At 48.2% G+C, this 17,424-nt stretch overlaps 13 non-coding genes across 13 annotated transcripts; all 13 read left to right on the top strand.

Moving 5' to 3' along the window:
• Positions 1 to 241: 241 nt before the first annotated feature.
• On the top strand, positions 242 to 313 carry TRNAP-UGG (transfer RNA proline (anticodon UGG)). Its single transcript has one exon. It is a non-coding gene; the product is annotated as a tRNA-Pro (tRNA).
• Positions 314 to 2,351: 2,038 nt separating this feature from the next.
• Positions 2,352 to 2,424, top strand: TRNAV-AAC (transfer RNA valine (anticodon AAC)). Its single transcript has one exon. It is a non-coding gene; the product is annotated as a tRNA-Val (tRNA).
• Positions 2,425 to 3,760: 1,336 nt separating this feature from the next.
• Positions 3,761 to 3,832, top strand: TRNAP-UGG (transfer RNA proline (anticodon UGG)). Its single transcript has one exon. It is a non-coding gene; the product is annotated as a tRNA-Pro (tRNA).
• A 444-nt stretch (positions 3,833 to 4,276) lies between these two features.
• TRNAV-UAC (transfer RNA valine (anticodon UAC)) lies at positions 4,277 to 4,349 on the top strand. The gene has a single exon. It is a non-coding gene; the product is annotated as a tRNA-Val (tRNA).
• A 1,521-nt stretch (positions 4,350 to 5,870) lies between these two features.
• Positions 5,871 to 5,943, top strand: TRNAV-AAC (transfer RNA valine (anticodon AAC)). Its single transcript has one exon. It is a non-coding gene; the product is annotated as a tRNA-Val (tRNA).
• Positions 5,944 to 7,279: 1,336 nt separating this feature from the next.
• On the top strand, positions 7,280 to 7,351 carry TRNAP-UGG (transfer RNA proline (anticodon UGG)). Its single transcript has one exon. It is a non-coding gene; the product is annotated as a tRNA-Pro (tRNA).
• Positions 7,352 to 7,795: 444 nt separating this feature from the next.
• On the top strand, positions 7,796 to 7,868 carry TRNAV-UAC (transfer RNA valine (anticodon UAC)). The gene has a single exon. It is a non-coding gene; the product is annotated as a tRNA-Val (tRNA).
• A 1,521-nt stretch (positions 7,869 to 9,389) lies between these two features.
• TRNAV-AAC (transfer RNA valine (anticodon AAC)) lies at positions 9,390 to 9,462 on the top strand. Its single transcript has one exon. It is a non-coding gene; the product is annotated as a tRNA-Val (tRNA).
• A 1,299-nt stretch (positions 9,463 to 10,761) lies between these two features.
• Positions 10,762 to 10,833, top strand: TRNAP-UGG (transfer RNA proline (anticodon UGG)). Its single transcript has one exon. It is a non-coding gene; the product is annotated as a tRNA-Pro (tRNA).
• Positions 10,834 to 11,277: 444 nt separating this feature from the next.
• TRNAV-UAC (transfer RNA valine (anticodon UAC)) lies at positions 11,278 to 11,350 on the top strand. Its single transcript has one exon. It is a non-coding gene; the product is annotated as a tRNA-Val (tRNA).
• A 1,521-nt stretch (positions 11,351 to 12,871) lies between these two features.
• Positions 12,872 to 12,944, top strand: TRNAV-AAC (transfer RNA valine (anticodon AAC)). Its single transcript has one exon. It is a non-coding gene; the product is annotated as a tRNA-Val (tRNA).
• A 1,815-nt stretch (positions 12,945 to 14,759) lies between these two features.
• Positions 14,760 to 14,832, top strand: TRNAV-UAC (transfer RNA valine (anticodon UAC)). Its single transcript has one exon. It is a non-coding gene; the product is annotated as a tRNA-Val (tRNA).
• A 1,521-nt stretch (positions 14,833 to 16,353) lies between these two features.
• TRNAV-AAC (transfer RNA valine (anticodon AAC)) lies at positions 16,354 to 16,426 on the top strand. The gene has a single exon. It is a non-coding gene; the product is annotated as a tRNA-Val (tRNA).
• Positions 16,427 to 17,424: the final 998 nt, after the last annotated feature.

The following is a 17,424-nucleotide window of genomic DNA, read 5'->3' as shown; positions in this document are numbered from 1 at the left end:
AAGGGCCCAGGTCCTGCGGAGGCGTACAACTACCAGAAAGGGTCTGCTTTTCTCATCAGCGCCACAGTTCAGCTTGCTAGCATAGGGCTTCTTGACTACCTCTTGCCTTGCTAGAGGCAAAAAAAAAACCCTTGGCACAAAACATCAATTGCTATGGCACGCTTAGAAGGAGAGTCTCCAAGTGGCCCTGCTTTTTCACAAAGACACTTCAGAAGATGTTTGAAAGGCTTTTGCAGCAGCAGGCTCGTTGGTCTAGGGGTATGATTCTCGCTTTGGGTGTGAGAGGTCCCGGGTTCAAATCCCGGACGAGCCCGTGCCTTCATAGGTTCGATCTGTTTTTAAACAGGAGTATTTCTGCTTTCCACTCTTGTAAGATGCCATGGTGGAATGCATTGCATGCTTTCTACTGGTGTCGAGGCAGTTCGGCATGATGAAGGAGTGCGGGATTTCTTTCTAACTGCTTTTTTGTGTTGGAGCAGCACTTCTCGTTGGAACATGAAATGCACAGTGCTTCTCCAAAGTAATTGCAGGGCTGGTTTTGAAATCACCTCTTGGAATGAAAGTGATCCCAGTTCCTTTCTTCCAAAGGAAGAGATCCTGTCAGAAAGGCTCAGCTTTGAGCGTCATGAATATTGTCCCTTAGTCCTTGCATTCCAGTCCAAAGCATAGCCACATAAAGAAAGCAGGTGTGTCTGTTTCCAGTGCAGTGGTTCCAGTCCAATGCATAGCCACATGAAGCAAGTAAGCAGGCATGTCTGTTTCTATAGTGTAGTGGTTATCACGTTCGCCTTACACGTGAAAGGTCCCTGGTTCGAGGCCAGGCAGAAACAGCAAGTTGCTGTGCTTTATCACATTATTTGCATTTACCACCTCACCTGACAGGTAAATTGAAATTAAAGAGGCTGTGTCTATCCCTCACCATTGTGAGGTACTACGCTCCAAGGGCATCGGTCTCAACTCACCAAGAGAAGACGATACACCTTACGGCAGTCAGTTGCTCCCTTTTTGACCTTTCCATTGAAGCCTGGGCCTACTGTGGTCAAGCCAGCCAAGGAAGGAAGGTATGAGAGCGAAAATGGCTTTCCTACCTTCACCAAGAACATACACCTTGAGCAAAGAAAGGGCCAGACTTACAAGGCCCTATCGCCACCGGCACATCATCTTTAGTGACGCCCCGGTGGCACTATGTACTGTGCCGTATTTACAAGACGCCGTTCAACCACGTTTTGTGGCTTAACACCACCTTGTAAATACGGCCCCTTCACACGCAGCCCTTTCCCTGGAAGGGGCGTGCAATGGGCGTTGCTCTGGGTGGGCCACTGCAACACCATAGCATTTTGATGCTGCTCCAGTTTTACGAGTTTTTGTAAATCTGTGGCAGCGCCAAAAACCAAGCGCCATACAATGGGTGTCGTTATAGTGGAGAAACGAGCAGAAATGTTTTCATTTCTCCTCATTTTTGCTCTTTCTATGTGTGCTGCACGAACATATCGCCACTGAAGATTTCTGTTGTGCAGGAAGGTGTGCCTTCCTGAACAAAAACAATTTCCCCCTCCACGCAGCCATCCTTGTACCATGGCGCAAGGATGGCTGCGTTGGTGCTCGGCAGCTAATTTAGAGCTGGCGCAGAGGGAAGCACAGGGGTGCGCTGTATTCTACTAAATACGGCGCTTCCCTGCATTTTGAAAATGACTGAGTGCGAGGCTGCCAAATTTGGCAGAGCGTCTCACTCAGTCATCCTCTTGTAATTATGGGCCAAAAGGTCTAAAGGATAGAGGCGTTTTATGTCATGTTCGATGACGACCATGGAAATGACTCTAGTCATGTTGCAGAAGAGAGAACCATGTGCATTTTCTTGCCTTGCGATGTATTCGCCCACTCTCTTCCCTCAACCCTAGGAGCAGGGTCTGAGCAGTGGTGCTTCTGTGCCCTCGCTCGTTGGTGTCCGGGTCCAAATCCCCAACACACCCTTTTTAGCAGAAAACACACAAATTTTACTCAAAATACACAAAGCTTGAAGATTCCTCATTCCACTCAAAGCATTGTTGTGCAAAATATTTTTAGCCTCAGGAGAAAAAAAGGATCACCATGCCTTGGCTTCCTTCCTGCTTGCTTTCAGTGTGCTCTGTGTGATGCTTTCACAGGCTCTGGTTTCAGGCATTTAGGCATCAGATATTTGTCTCTACCCGCAGCTGTGACTTTTCAGTACATCTGAGTGTACGCTTGCTGGCTGACAACGCTGCAATTTTCACACTTACTCCTCGCTTTGCGAGCAACTGCTGATCAAGTATAGAGGCAATCGGGCAAACATATGAGGGGAATTTTGCTCCTTCAGTCAAGCCCTCATGCTTGTTTCTGTAGTGTAGTGGTTATCACGTTCGCCTAACACACGAAAGGTCCCCGGTTCGAGACCGGGCAGAAACAATGGGCAGTGTCTGCTTTTGTGTTTGCTCCCTAAAAGCTTAGTCTCACTCAGGGATGGCCTTTAAAAACTTGTGACCTGTGTAAAACTTGTATTACTATTGCAGGCCGGTAAAAAGTTATCTGCATCTTTGCGTAGTCGTGCATGTGCCTGGTTTCTTATTCTGTTTTTTACTTTTTTTTTTCTTGGCCATGTTATATTGTGGGGCCTTTAAACCTGTCACCTTGATAGGAACATTGCAAGCGGCAGCATCGACAAGTGCAGACTGAGGAGTCAGACCTAAACACAGACTCAGCTGTCAGGATGGCCGAGTGGTCTAAGGCGGCAGCCTCAAGAGAGCTTGATCTTCAGTTAAGCTAAGCATCCTGGTTTGCTCATGTAGTTGTGGGTTCAAATCGCACTTCTGATAGGTTTATTTTCTGCCCTTAAATCTTCCTCTGCTTGCACAGCCAGCTCCCCACAACACTATCTTTGCAAGCTGCTGTAGCATATGAAAAGAAATCCACCAACCCTCCGGCTGGGCCCTCAATCAGCATTCCATGTATTTCTGGAAGGGGCATCTCAGTCACGCCTTCTGTTAGAGCTGCACCTTATCACTGTAACTACCATGCTGGTTTCTACTTAAGCAGTTGATTCCATCGTTTGAAGTGAGGCTCTCCTGCCACTTTTGGGCAGAGAAGGCACTGCCCCTGCAACAACAACAGGCAGACAAGCTCAACCTGGGTTTCCTGGTTAGGTGGGCGGAGCAGAATGGCAATGGTCCCTCCTTGTGACTTGAAATTAACATGAAGAAGACAGAGAGGCAGCTGGGAGTAGGCAGTACCCAAACACCCCTGAACACTGTCTTGCGATTTTCACCCAATTCTGAAATGAGTCGGGAGGAAAGGAGGTGATTTTCCTATCGAAGGCCATTCTGGGAATTCAGCCACCCCGCGTCTCCCAGGTGAGTGTTTCAGGCCTGTGAGGCACTCATATAAATCTCGCCTGATCGAGCACTGAGCGAGCAAGTGTGCTTGAATACAAGAGGCATGCTCCTCTGGCTCAGGCGCAAGAGATGGCAGGCCCTTCAGTGCTTCTGGTCTGGAAGTCTACGGTGCAAGGGCCCAGGTCCTGCGGAGGCGTACAACTACCAGAAAGGGTCTGCTTTTCTCATCAGCGCCACAGTTCAGCTTGCTAGCATAGGGCTTCTTGACTACCTCTTGCCTTGCTAGAGGCAAAAAAAAAACCCTTGGCACAAAACATCAATTGCTATGGCACGCTTAGAAGGAGAGTCTCCAAGTGGCCCTGCTTTTTCACAAAGACACTTCAGAAGATGTTTGAAAGGCTTTTGCAGCAGCAGGCTCGTTGGTCTAGGGGTATGATTCTCGCTTTGGGTGTGAAAGGTCCCGGGTTCAAATCCCGGACGAGCCCGTGCCTTCATAGGTTCGATCTGTTTTTAAACAGGAGTATTTCTGCTTTCCACTCTTGTAAGATGCCATGGTGGAATGTATTGCATGCTTTCTACTGGTGTCGAGGCAGTTCGGCATGATGAAGGAGTGCGGGATTTCTTTCTAACTGCTTTTTTGTGTTGGAGCAGCACTTCTCGTTGGAACATGAAATGCACAGTGCTTCTCCAAAGTAATTGCAGGGCTGGTTTTGAAATCACCTCTTGGAATGAAAGTGATCCCAGTTCCTTTCTTCCAAAGGAAGAGATCCTGTCAGAAAGGCTCAGCTTTGAGCGTCATGAATATTGTCCCTTAGTCCTTGCATTCCAGTCCAAAGCATAGCCACATAAAGAAAGCAGGTGTGTCTGTTTCCAGTGCAGTGGTTCCAGTCCAATGCATAGCCACATGAAGCAAATAAGCAGGCATGTCTGTTTCTGTAGTGTAGTGGTTATCACGTTCGCCTTACACGCGAAAGGTCCCTGGTTCGAGGCCAGGCAGAAACAGCAAGTTGCTGTGCTTTATGACATTATTTGCATTTACCACCTCACCTGACAGGTAAATTGAAATTAAAGAGGCTGTGTCTATCCCTCACCATCGTGAGGTACTACGCTCCAAGGGCATCGGTCTCAACTCACCAAGAGAAGACGATACACCTTACGGCAGTCAGTTGCTCCCTTTTTGACCTTTCCATTGAAGCCTGGGCCTACTGTGGTCAAGCCAGCCAAGGAAGGAAGGTATGAGAGCGAAAATGGCTTTCCTACCTTCACCAAGAACATACACCTTGAGCAAAGAAAGGGCCAGACTTACAAGGCCCTATCGCCACCGGCACATCATCTTTAGTGACGCCCCGGTGGCACTATGTACTGTGCCGTATTTACAAGACGCCGTTCAACCACGTTTTGTGGCTTAACACCACCTTGTAAATACGGCCCCTTCACACGCAGCCCTTTCCCTGGAAGGGGTGTGCAATGGGCGTTGCTCTGGGTGGGCCACTGCAACACCATAGCATTTTGATGCTGCTCCAGTTTTACGAGTTTTTGTAAATCTGTGGCAGCGCCAAAATCCAAGCGCCATACAATGGGTGTCGTTATAGTGGAGAAACGAGCAGAAATGTTTTCATTTCTCCTCATTTTTGCTCTTTCTATGTGTGCTGCACGAACATATCGCCACTGAAGATTTCTGTTGTGCAGGAAGGTGTGCCTTCCTGAACAAAAACAATTTCCCCCTCCACGCAGCCATCCTTGTACCATGGCGCAAGGATGGCTGCGTTGGTGCTCGGCAGCTAATTTAGAGCTGGCGCAGAGGGAAGCACAGGGGTGCGCTGTATTCTACTAAATACGGCGCTTCCCTGCATTTTGAAAATGACTGAGTGCGAGGCTGCCAAATTTGGCAGAGCGTCTCACTCAGTCATCCTCTTGTAATTATGGGCCAAAAGGTCTAAAGGATAGAGGCGTTTTATGTCATGTTCGATGACGACCATGGAAATGACTCTAGTCATATTGCAGAAGAGAGAACCATGTGCATTTTCTTGCCTTGCGATGTATTCGCCCACTCTCTGCCCTCAACCCTAGGAGCAGGGTCTGAGCAGTGGTGCTTCTGTGCCCTCGCTCGTTGGTGTCCGGGTCCAAATCCCCAACACACCCTTTTTAGCAGAAAACACACAAATTTTACTCAAAATACACAAAGCTTGAAGATTCCTCATTCCACTCAAAGCATTGTTGTGCAAAATATTTTTAGCCTCAGGAGAAAAAAAGGATCACCATGCCTTGGCTTCCTTCTTGCTTGCTTTCAGTGTGCTCTGTGTGATGCTTTCACAGGCTCTGGTTTCAGGCATTTAGGCATCAGATATTTGTCTCTACCCGCAGCTGTGACTTTTCAGTACATCTGAGTGTACGCTTGCTGGCTGACAACGCTGCAATTTTCACACTTACTCCTCGCTTTGCGAGCAACTGCTGATCAAGTATAGAGGCAATCGGGCAAACATATGAGGGGAATTTTGCTCCTTCAGTCAAGCCCTCATGCTTGTTTCTGTAGTGTAGTGGTTATCACGTTCGCCTAACACGCGAAAGGTCCCCGGTTCGAGACCGGGCAGAAACAATGGGCAGTGTCTGCTTTTGTGTTTGCTCCCTAAAAGCTTAGTCTCACTCAGGGATGGCCTTTAAAAACTTGTGACCTGTGTAAAACTTGTATTACTATTGCAGGCCGGTAAAAAGTTATCTGCATCTTTGCGTAGTCGTGCATGTGCCTGGTTTCTTATTCTGTTTTTTACTTTTTTTTTTCTTGGCCATGTTATATTGTGGGGCCTTTAAACCTGTCACCTTGATAGGAACATTGCAAGCGGCAGCATCGACAAGTGCAGACTGAGGAGTCAGACCTAAACACAGACTCAGCTGTCAGGATGGCCGAGTGGTCTAAGGCGGCAGCCTCAAGAGAGCTTGATCTTCAGTTAAGCTAAGCATCCTGATTTGCTCATGTAGTTGTGGGTTCAAATCGCACTTCTGATAGGTTTATTTTCTGCCCTTAAATCTTCCTCTGCTTGCACAGCCAGCTCCCCACAACACTATCTTTGCAAGCTGCTGTAGCATATGAAAAGAAATCCACCAACCCTCCGGCTGGGCCCTCAATCAGCATTCCATGTATTTCTGGAAGGGGCATCTCAGTCACGCCTTCTGTTAGAGCTGCACCTTATCACTGTAACTACCATGCTGGTTTCTACTTAAGCAGTTGATTCCATCGTTTGAAGTGAGGCTCTCCTGCCACTTTTGGGCAGAGAAGGCACTGCCCCTGCAACAACAACAGGCAGACAAGCTCAACCTGGGTTTCCTGGTTAGGTGGGCGGAGCAGAATGGCAATGGTCCCTCCTTGTGACTTGAAATTAACATGAAGAAGACAGAGAGGCAGCTGGGAGTAGGCAGTACCCATGCACCCCTGAACACTGTCTTGCGATTTTCACCCAATTCTGAAATGAGTCGGGAGGAAAGGAGGTGATTTTCCTATCGAAGGCCATTCTGGGAATTCAGCCACCCCGCGTCTCCCAGGTGAGTGTTTCAGGCCTGTGAGGCACTCATATAAATCTCGCCTGATCGAGCACTGAGCGAGCAAGTGTGCTTGAATACAAGAGGCATGCTCCTCTGGCTCAGGCGCAAGAGATGGCAGGCCCTTCAGTGCTTCTGGTCTGGAAGTCTACGGTGCAAGGGCCCAGGTCCTGCGGAGGCGTACAACTATCAGAAAGGGTCTGCTTTTCTCATCAGCGCCACAGTTCAGCTTGCTAGCATAGGGCTTCTTGACTACCTCTTGCCTTGCTAGAGGCAAAAAAAAAACCCTTGGCACAAAACATCAATTGCTATGGCACGCTTAGAAGGAGAGTCTCCAAGTGGCCCTGCTTTTTCACAAAGACACTTCAGAAGATGTTTGAAAGGCTTTTGCAGCAGCAGGCTCGTTGGTCTAGGGGTATGATTCTCACTTTGGGTGTGAGAGGTCCCGGGTTCAAATCCCGGACGAGCCCGTGCCTTCATAGGTTCGATCTGTTTTTAAACAGGAGTATTTCTGCTTTCCACTCTTGTAAGATGCCATGGTGGAATGCATTGCATGCTTTCTACTGGTGTCGAGGCAGTTCGGCATGATGAAGGAGTGCGGGATTTCTTTCTAACTGCTTTTTTGTGTTGGAGCAGCACTTCTCGTTGGAACGTGAAATGCACAGTGCTTCTCCAAAGTAATTGCAGGGCTGGTTTTGAAATCACCTCTTGGAATGAAAGTGATCCCAGTTCCTTTCTTCCAAAGGAAGAGATCCTGTCAGAAAGGCTCAGCTTTGAGCGTCATGAATATTGTCCCTTAGTCCTTGCATTCCAGTCCAAAGCATAGCCACATAAAGAAAGCAGGTGTGTCTGTTTCCAGTGCAGTGGTTCCAGTCCAATGCATAGCCACATGAAGCAAATAAGCAGGCATGTCTGTTTCTGTAGTGTAGTGGTTATCACGTTCGCCTTACACGCGAAAGGTCCCTGGTTCGAGGCCAGGCAGAAACAGCAAGTTGCTGTGCTTTATCACATTATTTGCATTTACCACCTCACCTGACAGGTAAATTGAAATTAAAGAGGCTGTGTCTATCCCTCACCATGGTGAGGTACTACGCTCCAAGGGCATCGGTCTCAACTCACCAAGAGAAGACGATACACCTTACGGCAGTCAGTTGCTCCCTTTTTGACCTTTCCATTGAAGCCTGGGCCTACTGTGGTCAAGCCAGCCAAGGAAGGAAGGTATGAGAGCGAAAATGGCTTTCCTACCTTCACCAAGAACATACACCTTGAGCAAAGAAAGGGCCAGACTTACAAGGCCCTATCGCCACCGGCACATCATCTTTAGTGACGCCCCGGTGGCACTATGTACTGTGCCGTATTTACAAGACGCCGTTCAACCACGTTTTGTGGCTTAACACCACCTTGTAAATACGGCCCCTTCACACGCAGCCCTTTCCCTGGAAGGGGCGTGCAATGGGCGTTGCTCTGGGTGGGCCACTGCAACACCATAGCATTTTGATGCTGCTCCAGTTTTACGAGTTTTTGTAAATCTGTGGCAGCGCCAAAATCCAAGCGCCATACAATGAGTGTCGTTATAGTGGAGAAACGAGCAGAAATGTTTTCATTTCTCCTCATTTTTGCTCTTTCTATGTGTGCTGCACGAACATATCGCCACTGAAGATTTCTGTTGTGCAGGAAGGTGTGCCTTCCTGAACAAAAACAATTTCCCCCTCCACGCAGCCATCCTTGTACCATGGCGCAAGGATGGCTGCGTTGGTGCTCGGCAGCTAATTTAGAGCTGGCGCAGAGGGAAGCACAGGGGTGCGCTGTATTCTACTAAATACGGCGCTTCCCTGCATTTTGAAAATGACTGAGTGCGAGGCTGGCAAATTTGGCAGAGCGTCTCACTCAGTCATCCTCTTGTAATTATGGGCCAAAAGGTCTAAAGGATAGAGGCGTTTTATGTCATGTTCGATGACGACCATGGAAATGACTCTAGTCATATTGCAGAAGAGAGAACCATGTGCATTTTCTTGCCTTGCGATGTATTCGCCCACTCTCTGCCCTCAACCCTAGGAGCAGGGTCTGAGCAGTGGTGCTTCTGTGCCCTCGCTCGTTGGTGTCCGGGTCCAAATCCCCAACACACCCTTTTTAGCAGAAAACACACAAATTTTACTCAAAATACACAAAGCTTGAAGATTCCTCATTCCACTCAAAGCATTGTTGTGCAAAATATTTTTAGCCTCAGGAGAAAAAAAGGATCACCATGCCTTGGCTTCCTTCCTGCTTGCTTTCAGTGTGCTCTGTGTGATGCTTTCACAGGCTCTGGTTTCAGGCATTTAGGCATCAGATATTTGTCTCTACCCGCAGCTGTGACTTTTCAGTACATCTGAGTGTACGCTTGCTGGCTGACAACGCTGCAATTTTCACACTTACTCCTCGCTTTGCGAGCAACTGCTGATCAAGTATAGAGGCAATCGGGCAAACATATGAGGGGAATTTTGCTCCTTCAGTCAAGCCCTCTTGCTTGTTTCTGTAGTGTAGTGGTTATCACGTTCGCCTAACACGCGAAAGGTCCCCGGTTCGAGACCGGGCAGAAACAATGGGTAGTGTACGCTTTTGTGTTTGCTCCCTAAAAGCTTAGTCTCACTCAGGCATGGCCTTTAAAAACTTGTGACCTGTGTAAAACTTGTATTACTATTGCAGGCCGGTAAAAAGTTATCTGCATCTTTGCGTAGTCGTGCATGTGCCTGGTTTCTTATTCTGTTTTTTACTTTTTTTTTTCTTGGCCATGTTATATTGTGGGGCCTTTAAACCTGTCACCTTGATAGGAACATTGCAAGCGGCAGCATCGACAAGTGCAGACTGAGGAGTCAGACCTAAACACAGACTCAGCTGTCAGGATGGCCGAGTGGTCTAAGGCGGCAGCCTCAAGAGAGCTTGATCTTCAGTTAAGCTAAGCATCCTGGTTTGCTCATGTAGTTGTGGGTTCAAATCGCACTTCTGATAGGTCTATTTTCTGCCCTTAAATCTTCCTCTGCTTGCACAGCCAGCTCCCCACAACACTATCTTTGCAAGCTGCTGTAGCATATGAAAAGAAATCCACCAACCCTCCGGCTGGGCCCTCAATCAGCATTCCATGTATTTCTGGAAGGGGCATCTCAGTCACGCCTTCTGTTAGAGCTGCACCTTATCACTGTAACTACCATGCTGGTTTCTACTTAAGCAGTTGATTCCATCGTTTGAAGTGAGGCTCTCCTGCCACTTTTGGGCAGAGAAGGCACTGCCCCTGCAACAACAACAGGCAGACAAGCTCAACCTGGGTTTCCTGGTTAGGTGGGCGGAGCAGAATGGCAATGGTCCCTCCTTGTGACTTGAAATTAACATGAAGAAGACAGAGAGGCAGCTGGGAGTAGGCAGTACCCATGCACCCCTGAACACTGTCTTGCGATTTTCACCCAATTCTGAAATGAGTCGGGAGGAAAGGAGGTGATTTTCCTATCGAAGGCCATTCTGGGAATTCAGCCACCCCGCGTCTCCCAGGTGAGTGTTTCAGGCCTGTGAGGCACTCATATAAATCTCGCCTGATCGAGCACTGAGCGAGCAAGTGTGCTTGAATACAAGAGGCATGCTCCTCTGGCTCAGGCGCAAGAGATGGCAGGCCCTTCAGTGCTTCTGGTCTGGAAGTCTACGGTGCAAGGGTCTGCTTTTCTCATCAGCGCCACAGTTCAGCTTGCTAGCATAGGGCTTCTTGACTACCTCTTGCCTTGCTAGAGGCAAAAAAAAAACCCTTGGCACAAAACATCAATTGCTATGGCACGCTTAGAAGGAGAGTCTCCAAGTGGCCCTGCTTTTTCACAAAGACACTTCAGAAGATGTTTGAAAGGCTTTTGCAGCAGCAGGCTCGTTGGTCTAGGGGTATGATTCTCGCTTTGGGTGTGAGAGGTCCCGGGTTCAAATCTCGGACGAGCCCGTGCCTTCATAGGTTCGATCTGTTTTTAAACAGGAGTATTTCTGCTTTCCACTCTTGTAAGATGCCATGGTGGAATGCATTGCATGCTTTCTACTGGTGTCGAGGCAGTTCGGCATGATGAAGGAGTGCGGGATTTCTTTCTAACTGCTTTTTTGTGTTGGAGCAGCACTTCTCGTTGGAACATGAAATGCACAGTGCTTCTCCAAAGTAATTGCAGGGCTGGTTTTGAAATCACCTCTTGGAATGAAAGTGATCCCAGTTCCTTTCTTCCAAAGGAAGAGATCCTGTCAGAAAGGCTCAGCTTTGAGCGTCATGAATATTGTCCCTTAGTCCTTGCATTCCAGTCCAAAGCATAGCCACATAAAGAAAGCAGGTGTGTCTGTTTCCAGTGCAGTGGTTCCAGTCCAATGCATAGCCACATGAAGCAAATAAGCAGGCATGTCTGTTTCTGTAGTGTAGTGGTTATCACGTTCGCCTTACACGCGAAAGGTCCCTGGATCGAGGCCAGGCAGAAACAGCAAATTGCTGTGCTTTATCACATTATTTGCATTTACCACCTCACCTGACAGGTAAATTGAAATTAAAGAGGCTGTGTCTATCCCTCACCATCGTGAGGTACTACGCTCCAAGGGCATCGGTCTCAACTCACCAAGAGAAGACGATACACCTTACGGCAGTCAGTTGCTCCCTTTTTGACCTTTCCATTGAAGCCTGGGCCTACTGTGGTCAAGCCAGCCAAGGAAGGAAGGTATGAGAGCGAAAATGGCTTTCCTACCTTCACCAAGAACATACACCTTGAGCAAAGAAAGGGCCAGACTTACAAGGCCCTATCGCCACCGGCACATCATCTTTAGTGACGCCCCGGTGGCACTATGTACTGTGCCGTATTTACAAGACGCCGTTCAACCACGTTTTGTGGCTTAACACCACCTTGTAAATACGGCCCCTTCACACGCAGCCCTTTCCCTGGAAGGGGCGTGCAATGGGCGTTGCTCTGGGTGGGCCACTGCAACACCATAGCATTTTGATGCTGCTCCAGTTTTACGAGTTTTTGTAAATCTGTGGCAGCGCCAAAATCCAAGCGCCATACAATGGGTGTCGTTATAGTGGAGAAACGAGCAGAAATGTTTTCATTTCTCCTCATTTTTGCTCTTTCTATGTGTGCTGCACGAACATATCGCCACTGAAGATTTCTGTTGTGCAGGAAGGTGTGCCTTCCTGAACAAAAACAATTTCCCCCTCCACGCAGCCATCCTTGTACCATGGCGCAAGGATGGCTGCGTTGGTGCTCGGCAGCTAATTTAGAGCTGGCGCAGAGGGAAGCACAGGGGTGCGCTGTATTCTACTAAATACGGCGCTTCCCTGCATTTTGAAAATGACTGAGTGCGAGGCTGCCAAATTTGGCAGAGCGTCTCACTCAGTCATCCTCTTGTAATTATGGGCCAAAAGGTCTAAAGGATAGAGGCGTTTTATGTCATGTTCGATGACGACCATGGAAATGACTCTAGTCATATTGCAGAAGAGAGAACCATGTGCATTTTCTTGCCTTGCGATGTATTCGCCCACTCTCTGCCCTCAACCCTAGGAGCAGGGTCTGAGCAGTGGTGCTTCTGTGCCCTCGCTCGTTGGTGTCCGGGTCCAAATCCCCAACACACCCTTTTTTACAGAAAACACACAAATTTTACTCAAAATACACAAAGCTTGAAGATTCCTCATTCCACTCAAAGCATTGTTGTGCAAAATATTTTTAGCCTCAGGAGAAAAAAAGGATCACCATGCCTTGGCTTCCTTCCTGCTTGCTTTCAGTGTGCTCTGTGTGATGCTTTCACAGGCTCTGGTTTCAGGCATTTAGGCATCAGATATTTGTCTCTACCCGCAGCTGTGACTTTTCAGTACATCTGAGTGTACGCTTGCTGGCTGACAACGCTGCAATTTTCACACTTACTCCTCGCTTTGCGAGCAACTGCTGATCAAGTATAGAGGCAATCGGGCAAACATATGAGGGGAATTTTGCTCCTTCAGTCAAGCCCTCATGCTTGTTTCTGTAGTGTAGTGGTTATCACGTTCGCCTAACACGCGAAAGGTCCCCGGTTCGAGACCGGGCAGAAACAATGGGCAGTGTCTGCTTTTGTGTTTGCTCCCTAAAAGCTTAGTCTCACTCGGGGATGGCCTTTAAAAACTTGTGACCTGTGTAAAACTTGTATTACTATTGCAGGCCGGTAAAAAGTTATCTGCATCTTTGCGTAGTCGTGCATGTGCCTGGTTTCTTATTCTGTTTTTTACTTTTTTTTTTCTTGGCCATGTTATATTGTGGGGCCTTTAAACCTGTCACCTTGATAGGAACATTGCAAGCGGCAGCATCGACAAGTGCAGACTGAGGAGTCAGACCTAAACACAGACTCAGCTGTCAGGATGGCCGAGTGGTCTAAGGCGGCAGCCTCAAGAGAGCTTGATCTTCAGTTAAGCTAAGCATCCTGGTTTGCTCATGTAGTTGTGGGTTCATATCGCACTTCTGATAGGTCTATTTTCTGCCCTTAAATCTTCCTCTGCTTGCACAGCCAGCTCCCCACAACACTATCTTTGCAAGCTGCTGTAGCATATGAAAAGAAATCCACCAACCCTCCGGCTGGGCCCTCAATCAGCATTCCATGTATTTCTGGAAGGGGCATCTCAGTCACGCCTTCTGTTAGAGCTGCACCTTATCACTGTAACTACCATGCTGGTTTCTACTTAAGCAGTTGATTCCATCGTTTGAAGTGAGGCTCTCCTGCCACTTTTGGGCAGAGAAGGCACTGCCCCTGCAACAACAACAGGCAGACAAGCTCAACCTGGGTTTCCTGGTTAGGTGGGCGGAGCAGAATGGCAATGGTCCCTCCTTGTGACTTGAAATTAACATGAAGAAGACAGAGAGGCAGCTGGGAGTAGGCAGTACCCATGCACCCCTGAACACTGTCTTGCGATTTTCACCCAATTCTGAAATGAGTCGGGAGGAAAGGAGGTGATTTTCCTATCGAAGGCCATTCTGGGAATTCAGCCACCCCGCGTCTCCCAGGTGAGTGTTTCAGGCCTGTGAGGCACTCATATAAATCTCGCCTGATCGAGCACTGAGCGAGCAAGTGTGCTTGAATACAAGAGGCATGCTCCTCTGGCTCCGGCGCAAGAGATGGCAGGCCCTTCAGTGCTTCTGGTCTGGAAGTCTACGGTGCAAGGGTCTGCTTTTCTCATCAGCGCCACAGTTCAGCTTGCTAGCATAGGGCTTCTTGACTACCTCTTGCCTTGCTAGAGGCAAAAAAAAAACCCTTGGCACAAAACATCAATTGCTATGGCACGCTTAGAAGGAGAGTCTCCAAGTGGCCCTGCTTTTTCACAAAGACACTTCAGAAGATGTTTGAAAGGCTTTTGCAGCAGCAGGCTCGTTGGTCTAGGGGTATGATTCTCGCTTTGGGTGTGAGAGGTCCCCGGTTCAAATCCCGGACGAGCCCGTGCCTTCATAGGTTCGATCTGTTTTTAAACAGGAGTATTTCTGCTTTCCACTCTTGTAAGATGCCATGGTGGAATGCATTGCATGCTTTCTACTGGTGTCGAGGCAGTTCGGCATGATGAAGGAGTGCGGGATTTCTTTCTAACTGCTTTTTTGTGTTGGAGCAGCACTTCTCGTTGGAACATGAAATGCACAGTGCTTCTCCAAAGTAATTGCAGGGCTGGTTTTGAAATCACCTCTTGGAATGAAAGTGATCCCAGTTCCTTTCTTCCAAAGGAAGAGATCCTGTCAGAAAGGCTCAGCTTTGAGCGTCATGAATATTGTCCCTTAGTCCTTGCATTCCAGTCCAAAGCATAGCCACATAAAGAAAGCAGGTGTGTCTGTTTCCAGTGCAGTGGTTCCAGTCCAATGCATAGCCACATGAAGCAAATAAGCAGGCATGTCTGTTTCTGTAGTGTAGTGGTTATCACGTTCGCCTTACACGCGAAAGGTCCCTGGATCGAGGCCAGGCAGAAACAGCAAGTTGCTGTGCTTTATCACATTATTTGCATTTACCACCTCACCTGACAGGTAAATTGAAATTAAAGAGGCTGTGTCTATCCCTCACCATCGTGAGGTACTACGCTCCAAGGGCATCGGTCTCAACTCACCAAGAGAAGACGATACACCTTACGGCAGTCAGTTGCTCCCTTTTTGACCTTTCCATTGAAGCCTGGGCCTACTGTGGTCAAGCCAGCCAAGGAAGGAAGGTATGAGAGCGAAAATGGCTTTCCTACCTTCACCAAGAACATACACCTTGAGCAAAGAAAGGGCCAGACTTACAAGGCCCTATCGCCACCGGCACATCATCTTTAGTGACGCCCCGGTGGCACTATGTACTGTGCCGTATTTACAAGACGCCGTTCAACCACGTTTTGTGGCTTAACACCACCTTGTAAATACGGCCCCTTCACACGCAGCCCTTTCCCTGGAAGGGGCGTGCAATGGGCGTTGCTCTGGGTGGGCCACTGCAACACCATAGCATTTTGATGCTGCTCCAGTTTTACGAGTTTTTGTAAATCTGTGGCAGCGCCAAAATCCAAGCGCCATACAATGGGTGTCGTTATAGTGGAGAAACGAGCAGAAATGTTTTCATTTCTCCTCATTTTTGCTCTTTCTATGTGTGCTGCACGAACATATCGCCACTGAAGATTTCTGTTGTGCAGGAAGGTGTGCCTTCCTGAACAAAAACAATTTCCCCCTCCACGCAGCCATCCTTGTACCATGGCGCAAGGATGGCTGCGTTGGTGCTCGGCAGCTAATTTAGAGCTGGCGCAGAGGGAAGCACAGGGGTGCGCTGTATTCTACTAAATACGGCGCTTCCCTGCATTTTGAAAATGACTGAGTGCGAGGCTGCCAAATTTGGCAGAGCGTCTCACTCAGTCATCCTCTTGTAATTATGGGCCAAAAGGTCTAAAGGATAGAGGCGTTTTATGTCATGTTCGATGACGACCATGGAAATGACTCTAGTCATATTGCAGAAGAGAGAACCATGTGCATTTTCTTGCCTTGCGATGTATTCGCCCACTCTCTGCCCTCAACCCTAGGAGCAGGGTCTGAGCAGTGGTGCTTCTGTGCCCTCGCTTGTTGGTGTCCGGGTCCAAATCCCCAACACACCCTTTTTAGCAGAAAACACACAAATTTTACTCAAAATACACAAAGCTTGAAGATTCCTCATTCCACTCAAAGCATTGTTGTGCAAAATATTTTTAGCCTCAGGAGAAAAAAAGGATCACCATGCCTTGGCTTCCTTCCTGCTTGCTTTCAGTGTGCTCTGTGTGATGCTTTCACAGGCTCTGGTTTCAGGCATTTAGGCATCAGATATTTGTCTCTACCCGCAGCTGTGACTTTTCAGTACATCTGAGTGTACGCTTGCTGGCTGACAACGCTGCAATTTTCACACTTACTCCTCGCTTTGCGAGCAACTGCTGATCAAGTATAGAGGCAATCGGGCAAACATATGAGGGGAATTTTGCTCCTTCAGTCAAGCCCTCATGCTTGTTTCTGTAGTGTAGTGGTTATCACGTTCGCCTAACACGCGAAAGGTCCCCGGTTCGAGACTGGGCAGAAACAATGGGCAGTGTCTGCTTTTGTGTTTGCTCCCTAAAAGCTTAGTCTCACTCGGGGATGGCCTTTAAAAACTTGTGACCTGTGTAAAACTTGTATTACTATTGCAGGCCGGTAAAAAGTTATCTGCATCTTTGCGTAGTCGTGCATGTGCCTGGTTTCTTATTCTGTTTTTTACTTTTTTTTTTCTTGGCCATGTTATATTGTGGGGCCTTTAAACCTGTCACCTTGATAGGAACATTGCAAGCGGCAGCATCGACAAGTGCAGACTGAGGAGTCAGACCTAAACACAGACTCAGCTGTCAGGATGGCCGAGTGGTCTAAGGCGGCAGCCTCAAGAGAGCTTGATCTTCAGTTAAGCTAAGCATCCTGGTTTGCTCATGTAGTTGTGGGTTCATATCGCACTTCTGATAGGTCTATTTTCTGCCCTTAAATCTTCCTCTGCTTGCACAGCCAGCTCCCCACAACACTATCTTTGCAAGCTGCTGTAGCATATGAAAAGAAATCCACCAACCCTCCGGCTGGGCCCTCAATCAGCATTCCATGTATTTCTGGAAGGGGCATCTCAGTCACGCCTTCTGTTAGAGCTGCACCTTATCACTGTAACTACCATGCTGGTTTCTACTTAAGCAGTTGATTCCATCGTTTGAAGTGAGGCTCTCCTGCCACTTTTGGGCAGAGAAGGCACTGCCCCTGCAACAACAACAGGCAGACAAGCTCAACCTGGGTTTCCTGGTTAGGTGGGCGGAGCAGAATGGCAATGGTCCCTCCTTGTGACTTGAAATTAACATGAAGAAGACAGAGAGGCAGCTGGGAGTAGGCAGTACCCATGCACCCCTGAACACTGTCTTGCGATTTTCACCCAATTCTGAAATGAGTCGGGAGGAAAGGAGGCGATTTTCCTATCGAAGGCCATTCTGGGAATTCAGCCACCCCGCGTCTCCCAGGTGAGTGTTTCAGGCCTGTGAGGCACTCATATAAATCTCGCCTGATCGAGCACTGAG

This window comes from Pleurodeles waltl, chromosome 10, assembly GCF_031143425.1.
Source record: "Pleurodeles waltl isolate 20211129_DDA chromosome 10, aPleWal1.hap1.20221129, whole genome shotgun sequence".
Classification (NCBI taxonomy): domain Eukaryota; kingdom Metazoa; phylum Chordata; class Amphibia; order Caudata; family Salamandridae; genus Pleurodeles; species Pleurodeles waltl.
Note: the sequence above shows the minus strand (reverse complement) of the source record. Positions and strands in the feature narration are given on the sequence as shown.